Raw genomic sequence first — 6,196 nt, forward strand, 5'->3', positions numbered from 1 at the left:
ACACCGTGCACCGTTCCCAGAGGCGCTGCAATACCGGGCCAATGCGTGGAGAGGACGGAGCAAGCTCCTGATCCAGCTCCCTGTTCCAAAAATCCGTTTAATATGTGGTCCCCCGATGGGGGACGTATCAGATATTAAACTGATAAGAACAGATTTTTTTTATTACAAAAATGCAAAATAAATTCTCAAATTTAAAAACAGAAACAAAACCAATCTCTTTCTTGGCTTAATCAACACTTTCTCATCCCAGTGTCACCTTCTTAGCATAAGCCCACCCCATATGCAAACATAACCCGCCCCCATCACAAGTTCACCCTTCTGCAAACAATTCGACATTGAAAATATAGATTGGATACATATATAAACATATTGAATTCCTTTTTTAAACCAACCAATGCAAATCCCAAGGTCAATCCTTCAGCAATAGGCCCTTAATACACAGAAAACAACCCCTTCCATCGTTCTTTCGCTGCCGAAAAACCCCAGCGAACCACATCCATTTTAAGCCGCCTGCGTATATCCGCTCTGATCTTCTCTACCACCACCCTACTTGTAACAAAAACGCTGTGCTTAGCTGCCTCTTCCCTGGATGACCAAATATGATACTTAATTAAACTAATCATAAACCAAAACAAGAAGTTAGCGTTCCACCTCTTAATTTGTGGCAGTCCCTTCAAAATTAAACCAAAGGTAAGGACAAACTCTTGGGTGGTCAAAAAACACAAGGGGGCGCACTGACCACACCTCTGTTGGAAACCAGCACTCCCAAAAGGCGTGCTTAATCGATTCAACCCCCTTACAGCCTTGTCTGGGGCACAAAGGCTGCTGCGACAGACCATGCTTGCACATAGTCTCTCTAACTGGCAGCCTGCTCCAAACTCCCAACCAATTTAAGTCCTTGTGTCGATTGTCTTATCCCTTGGATTGAATTCGCATCCATATCTCAGTTGTTACACCCAGCACGGCATAACCCTCATCTTTTCTAAATGTTCTATACATACGCCTATGGTCCAGAACTATTTTCCCAACTCTGGCCTCCGGATGCTTCTTAATCCAATCCACAGCGTGCTTGTAATGCCAAGGCAGTTGTTCTGCCTTTGGGGTTGTATTGGACCAAGGCACTAAGTCTGGGACAACCAAAGCAATACAAAATACTGACAAGGGTGGGACACAGGGGTGTGCAATAAAATGCCCAATCGGGCAACAAAAAGGCAGTCTAGTTTTAGGGGGATATCCGGGTCCCCCCTGCCCCCTTCTTCTTTGTCTCCACAGGCCCAGCTTCTGATGCATCTTACGAAGGCGGATTTCCCAATTTATTGCTGCAGAATTTGTCGATTGGAAATGGATCCCCAGTACCTTAACAGGTCCTGCTACAACTGGGATCCCACCAAATCCGTCCTTCCGGCCCTTCCATACCCCAAAATATTTAATGGTGCATTTGTTGATGTTTAAAAAGCCACCTGTCCCCACCGTAAAATCATGGAAAATGGATAAGACTCTGTGTAGACTAAAATCCGAGCTTAAAAACAAAGATATGTCATCTGCATAAGCGTCGACTTTACCAAACCACTACTCCCCTGCACTAGAACGCCCTCAATCAGTCTGTCATACCGTATTTTCCTTAGAAGTGGCTCAATGTATAAGACATAGCAGAGGAGACAGGGGGCAACCCTGCCTCACTCCGCGCTGGACCGCGAAGCTGGGCCCCAAAAAGCCATTGGTCTAAGTCCCTTCTATCCTCTTTTTTGCAAATCAAAGTGATGATGCCTCTCTTCATAGTGCTACCCAACCCGTTTCCAGCAAGAATTTCACGGAAAACTTCCAGTAACAGGGGTTCCAACTGCTCCCAAAAGGTAAAGTAAAACTCAATAGGCAAGCCATCAACCCCAGGGGCACTACCCCTTTTTAAGCCGTGCATTGCTTCTTTCAATTCAACAATCGTAAGACTCTCCTCTAGCTTGGATAACTCCGACAGACACTCAACACCATCCAACAGATCGTCCCACCCCTCTCGACTTACTGTTTCCTCCCCAAATAACTTCTTATAATAATTGGTGACAGAAACCTCTATCTCCTTTATATCATCTGTGAGGCACCCTTCCTCTGTCCTGATCTCACTAAAGAGGACCTTCTCCTGCCTTACAGAGCCAAAAAACTGCGCCGTGCATGCCTCATCCGTTTCAAGAAATGTACCTTTTACCCTAAAAAGAAAGTCTTTGGCCTTTCTAATCCAAGCCTCTCTTAGCCTTGTTTTTAAACTGGCGGCCTTATCCGCCTGAAAGGTGCCTCCGGAGTTGTATTCAATATACAGGGCCTCTAGTTCTTTTTGCAATGTGACAAGCACCTTGCCTTCCTCGTATCTCTTTCTCCTACAGAAGTCAATCGTGAGTTGGGTCATGATGTGCTTACACGCTTCCCACCAAACGGTTTTAGATGTATAATCTAAAACCTTGTTCTTAAAACTGTCAATAAAATCTGAAATTAAAAGGCGATAAGCAGCGTCGTCTAAGACGGACACATTCAATTTCCTTTAACTGGCCCTGCAATTAAAACCCACTGGTTCAAAAGACACAGTTAAAACCAAATGGTCTGAAAACCATACTGGTGTGGTTTGCAGGTCCCGAATTTTAAAGTCCAGAGAGGTAAAAATGTAGTCTAAACGACGTCTGTGGCCCCTGCTGTTTTCCCAAGAAGTAAAATTACTAGGACCCTGTTTGAAATCAGTAAAACAATCCTTTAATTTAAACTGCCGTATACACTACCTCAAGCGACATGCACCCCCCCCTTGTAGGTCAGAAATGTCTAAATTAAAATCCCCTCCCAATAAAATCCTCCTGTTAGTATACAACCATGGCTCAAGTTCTTTCAAAAAGACGGACTGTAAAGCCCTCTCGGCCGGCGCGTAAACCCCGACAACCCTCATCCTGGCTTTCCTCCAGCACCCATCAACCACTAAAAGGCGACCGGGCACGACAGAAGCTACCTCAGTGGCTTGAAAACTAGGGTCCCCGCATAAAATACCTAACCCTGATGAGTGTACTCCACCCACACTCCACCAGGACGGACCTTTCTTCCACTCCTGGTAAAATTTATGAACATCAGCGGGACCCCCCAAGTGTGCTTCCTGTACAAAGCAAAGGCTAGGGTTAAGATCTGATAAATACGTAAACACAGCCAGTATTTTTACATCATTTCTCAGTCCCTGTGTATTACTGGTGACAATCTTACAAGTGTTCATAACTGTAAGAATCAGAAATCAAGTCCAGCATCTAGGAACTCCCGAAAGGCTGGACTCTCCACCCCACTCCCTTCGGCAGATGAAAAATACCCTCCAGGGGTCAAGGGTAAGTCCAGGCTGAGAGGCTAGGCCTCACTCTCTCCAGGAACACCACTAAGCGGTAGAGTCCCACTCTCGTCTGAATCACTGGGTCCTTCAGGGTCTCCCTGACTTTCTTCCTGGGGTGGTACTCCTTCATGATCCTCTAAAGATGGATCCGGCGGTTTCCCTTCTGCCTCTTGTGGAGGATCGGGTTCTGCTGCTTCATCCCTCTCTAAAACTCCTTCCTGAATCACAGCCACCCCTGCGTGCAAGTCTTCCATCTCTTGACTGAACTCAGTTCCCACAATCCCCTCAGACTCTTCCCCTTTCCTCCTCAGGCCCTTCTCTCCATCTGGCGCCTCTTCTGAGCCGGACTCCACCTCCTCTACATTCAATATTTTAGGATCTTCATACTCCATATCTGACAATAATTGCCCTTCCTCTCCTGACATTGAGAAGGTTTCCTTAGACCTCTTCTCCTCATTCCCGGGACTGTCCTCTCCTGGTGCATGCCTCCCCTTTCTTTTACGTTTCCTCTTTTTTTCCATGGTCGTCCATCCGGATGTCGAAGGTCCCTCCTCTTCCGAATCCGCAACAGCTGCAACAGGAGGCAAAAGAGCCGTAAAAAGTTCTTGATGTTCGTGGCTCAATCTTCCGTCCGGGGCCTGCTGTTCTCACGCTTCCCTCTGTGTAGATGGGCCCTCCCCAGGATCTTGGTCAGTTGCCTTCCGAGGATCCTCCCGGTGAGTATCGTCTCCTATTCCTGTCTCACCTCCCTTGACTACTGATGTACTGAAACTGCACTCGTAAATTCCTTTTCAGAAACAACAGAAGCAAAACTCCTAGCCTTCTTAGGACACATTCTGTAGCTGTGGCCTTGTTCTCCACACAGATTGCAGACTAAAGGATTCTTGCAACCTGCTGCCACATGCCCTGCTCTCCCACATCCTCTGCACATCTCAGTAGTGCAGTCTACTGAGATATGCCCTAGTTGTCCACACCTGCGGCAAGTTCTTGGCTGCCCGGGGTAAAGCACGTAGCCTCTATTTGGCCTAATGTTAAAATTAGCCGGGGGGCTCATAACGCAGCCCACCTCCACATCGCTTGCATGGAAACGCACCATATACCGACGCTTGAAAGTCCAATAACCTTTTTCATCTATAATCTTCTGTCCCGCCCCAAGAATATCCATGTACCTTTGTAAAAAGGTGACAATGTCCGCTTCCGGCACGTGGGGGTTGAACATGTGGACCACCAACGGTCGTTATTCTCGCGCAAACAAAGGTTCCACGTAGAAATGACACAATGGCTCCTGTTCCTTCAATAGTTGCGCCTTACACCATACTCTAGTACATTCTTCCCCTGATGTAACTGTCAGATCAAAAATACACTTCCCTGGGAAATCCTGAATAGCCAAAACATCAATCTTCTTAACTTCCAAAACCTTGTCCACAATTTCCTTCTCAAACCTTCCTCGAATCAACCACGTCCCTCTCTCGTCTCGATTTTTAAGAACAAAGCGCACCATTTCCCTCATTTGCCCCTCACGGGACATCGGGCGCACGGCCGCCGCAATAGAAGGCATCTCACCCCTCGTCGTCGTCATCGGGGAGCCCCACCTTCACCCCCTGGGCTCAACCCAGGGAGATTCCAGTGGCTCTGGTCTTCTTCCTGCCGCTGCTCCCTCCGATGTCCAGAAATCCGACTTCTTGGTAGTGCCTTCTTCGATGTTGCAAAAGTCTTCTCCCGTAGTCTTCCACCGACTCTCCCTCCACGCCTTTCACGACCCCAGGTAAGCCGTCGAGCCGCGGTCAAGCTACGTACTCTCAGGATCTTGGCCAAAAGGCAGAGGAGGAATACTGTGAACAGATTAAAAAAAACATTTATTCCAAACAATCAATTAACAGAACAAAAATAAAACCATCCAACCACAAAGCAACCCTACAACCTAATGTACATCCTGTTACACCCTACACTGCACCTCCCCCTACACCCAACCCACTGCTTCACCAAGTCATCCTAGCTTCCCACAAAGCTAAAACACCCCACCAATTCAATAGATAAATCCCTAAAAGCATGCCTCAACGAAGGAAGAAATTGCTGGTTCCCACCCAGCTCAGCTGCTGCTGCTGCTTGGTCTTAACCTGATGGGCTCAACCCAAATTGAGACCAGCTCAGGCACTCTCAGCTCAGGCACTCTTCAATCGCATTCCAGACCTCAGGAAAGAGAATTGTGTTCAAGCCACATGAATTTTATCTTGGCCAAACGGCCAAGAAGCCATATTGGGCCTAGCATCCCACAAAGCCTGCTTCAATTAACATTGGCTGACCCCCCTCCTTAATCCTACACCTCACCAACTCACATAAAACAACAGATGGACAAAAACACAATCCTAAAATGCATGCCTCAAAGTCTCCACAGCATAGACTTCCTCTAACAAAAACTAGGCTGAGATAACTTATGCCTACAGATGCAGCCATTCAAAGTGCGCGTTACAGACACGTACCGCAGGTAATTGGCTGCGGTGTCGCGTATCATGACGCAAGATGACGCGGTACGTGATTGGTTGACCGACAGGGGCACTCGTGGTCCATTGGTCTGTCGTAGAAAGACTTACTGTAAACGTCTTTACTGTGCCCGTTGTAGATATTGAATTTTACCACTGAAGGGAAATCTTAGTAGCTGAGCATAAAAAGAATAGGAGCATACTGTAACGCGTGTGAAGGCCATAAACGATATTAATTTTGGAACATAAACATACAGTATATAGCTGGTCTTGGTACTTTAAAGAAAAAAACACACACCAGTATTCCATTTCTCCCTAAACATTTTAAGCTTTGAAGAAAGATGTGAACGGAAGAAAAGATACTTTACTC

General features: G+C 46.7%; 1 non-coding gene across 1 annotated transcript; it reads right to left on the minus strand.

Annotated features, from left to right (window-relative positions):
• LOC148647771 (U2 spliceosomal RNA) lies at positions 1-183 on the minus strand. Its single transcript, XR_015926961.1, has one exon. It is a non-coding gene; the product is annotated as a U2 spliceosomal RNA (small nuclear RNA).
• Between the last annotated feature and the right edge of the window lie 6,013 nt (positions 184-6,196).

Source organism: Lepisosteus platostomus, chromosome 15 (assembly GCF_059453375.1).
Source record: "Lepisosteus platostomus isolate fLepPlt1 chromosome 15, fLepPlt1.hap1, whole genome shotgun sequence".
NCBI classification, from domain to species: Eukaryota; Metazoa; Chordata; class Actinopteri; order Semionotiformes; family Lepisosteidae; genus Lepisosteus; species Lepisosteus platostomus.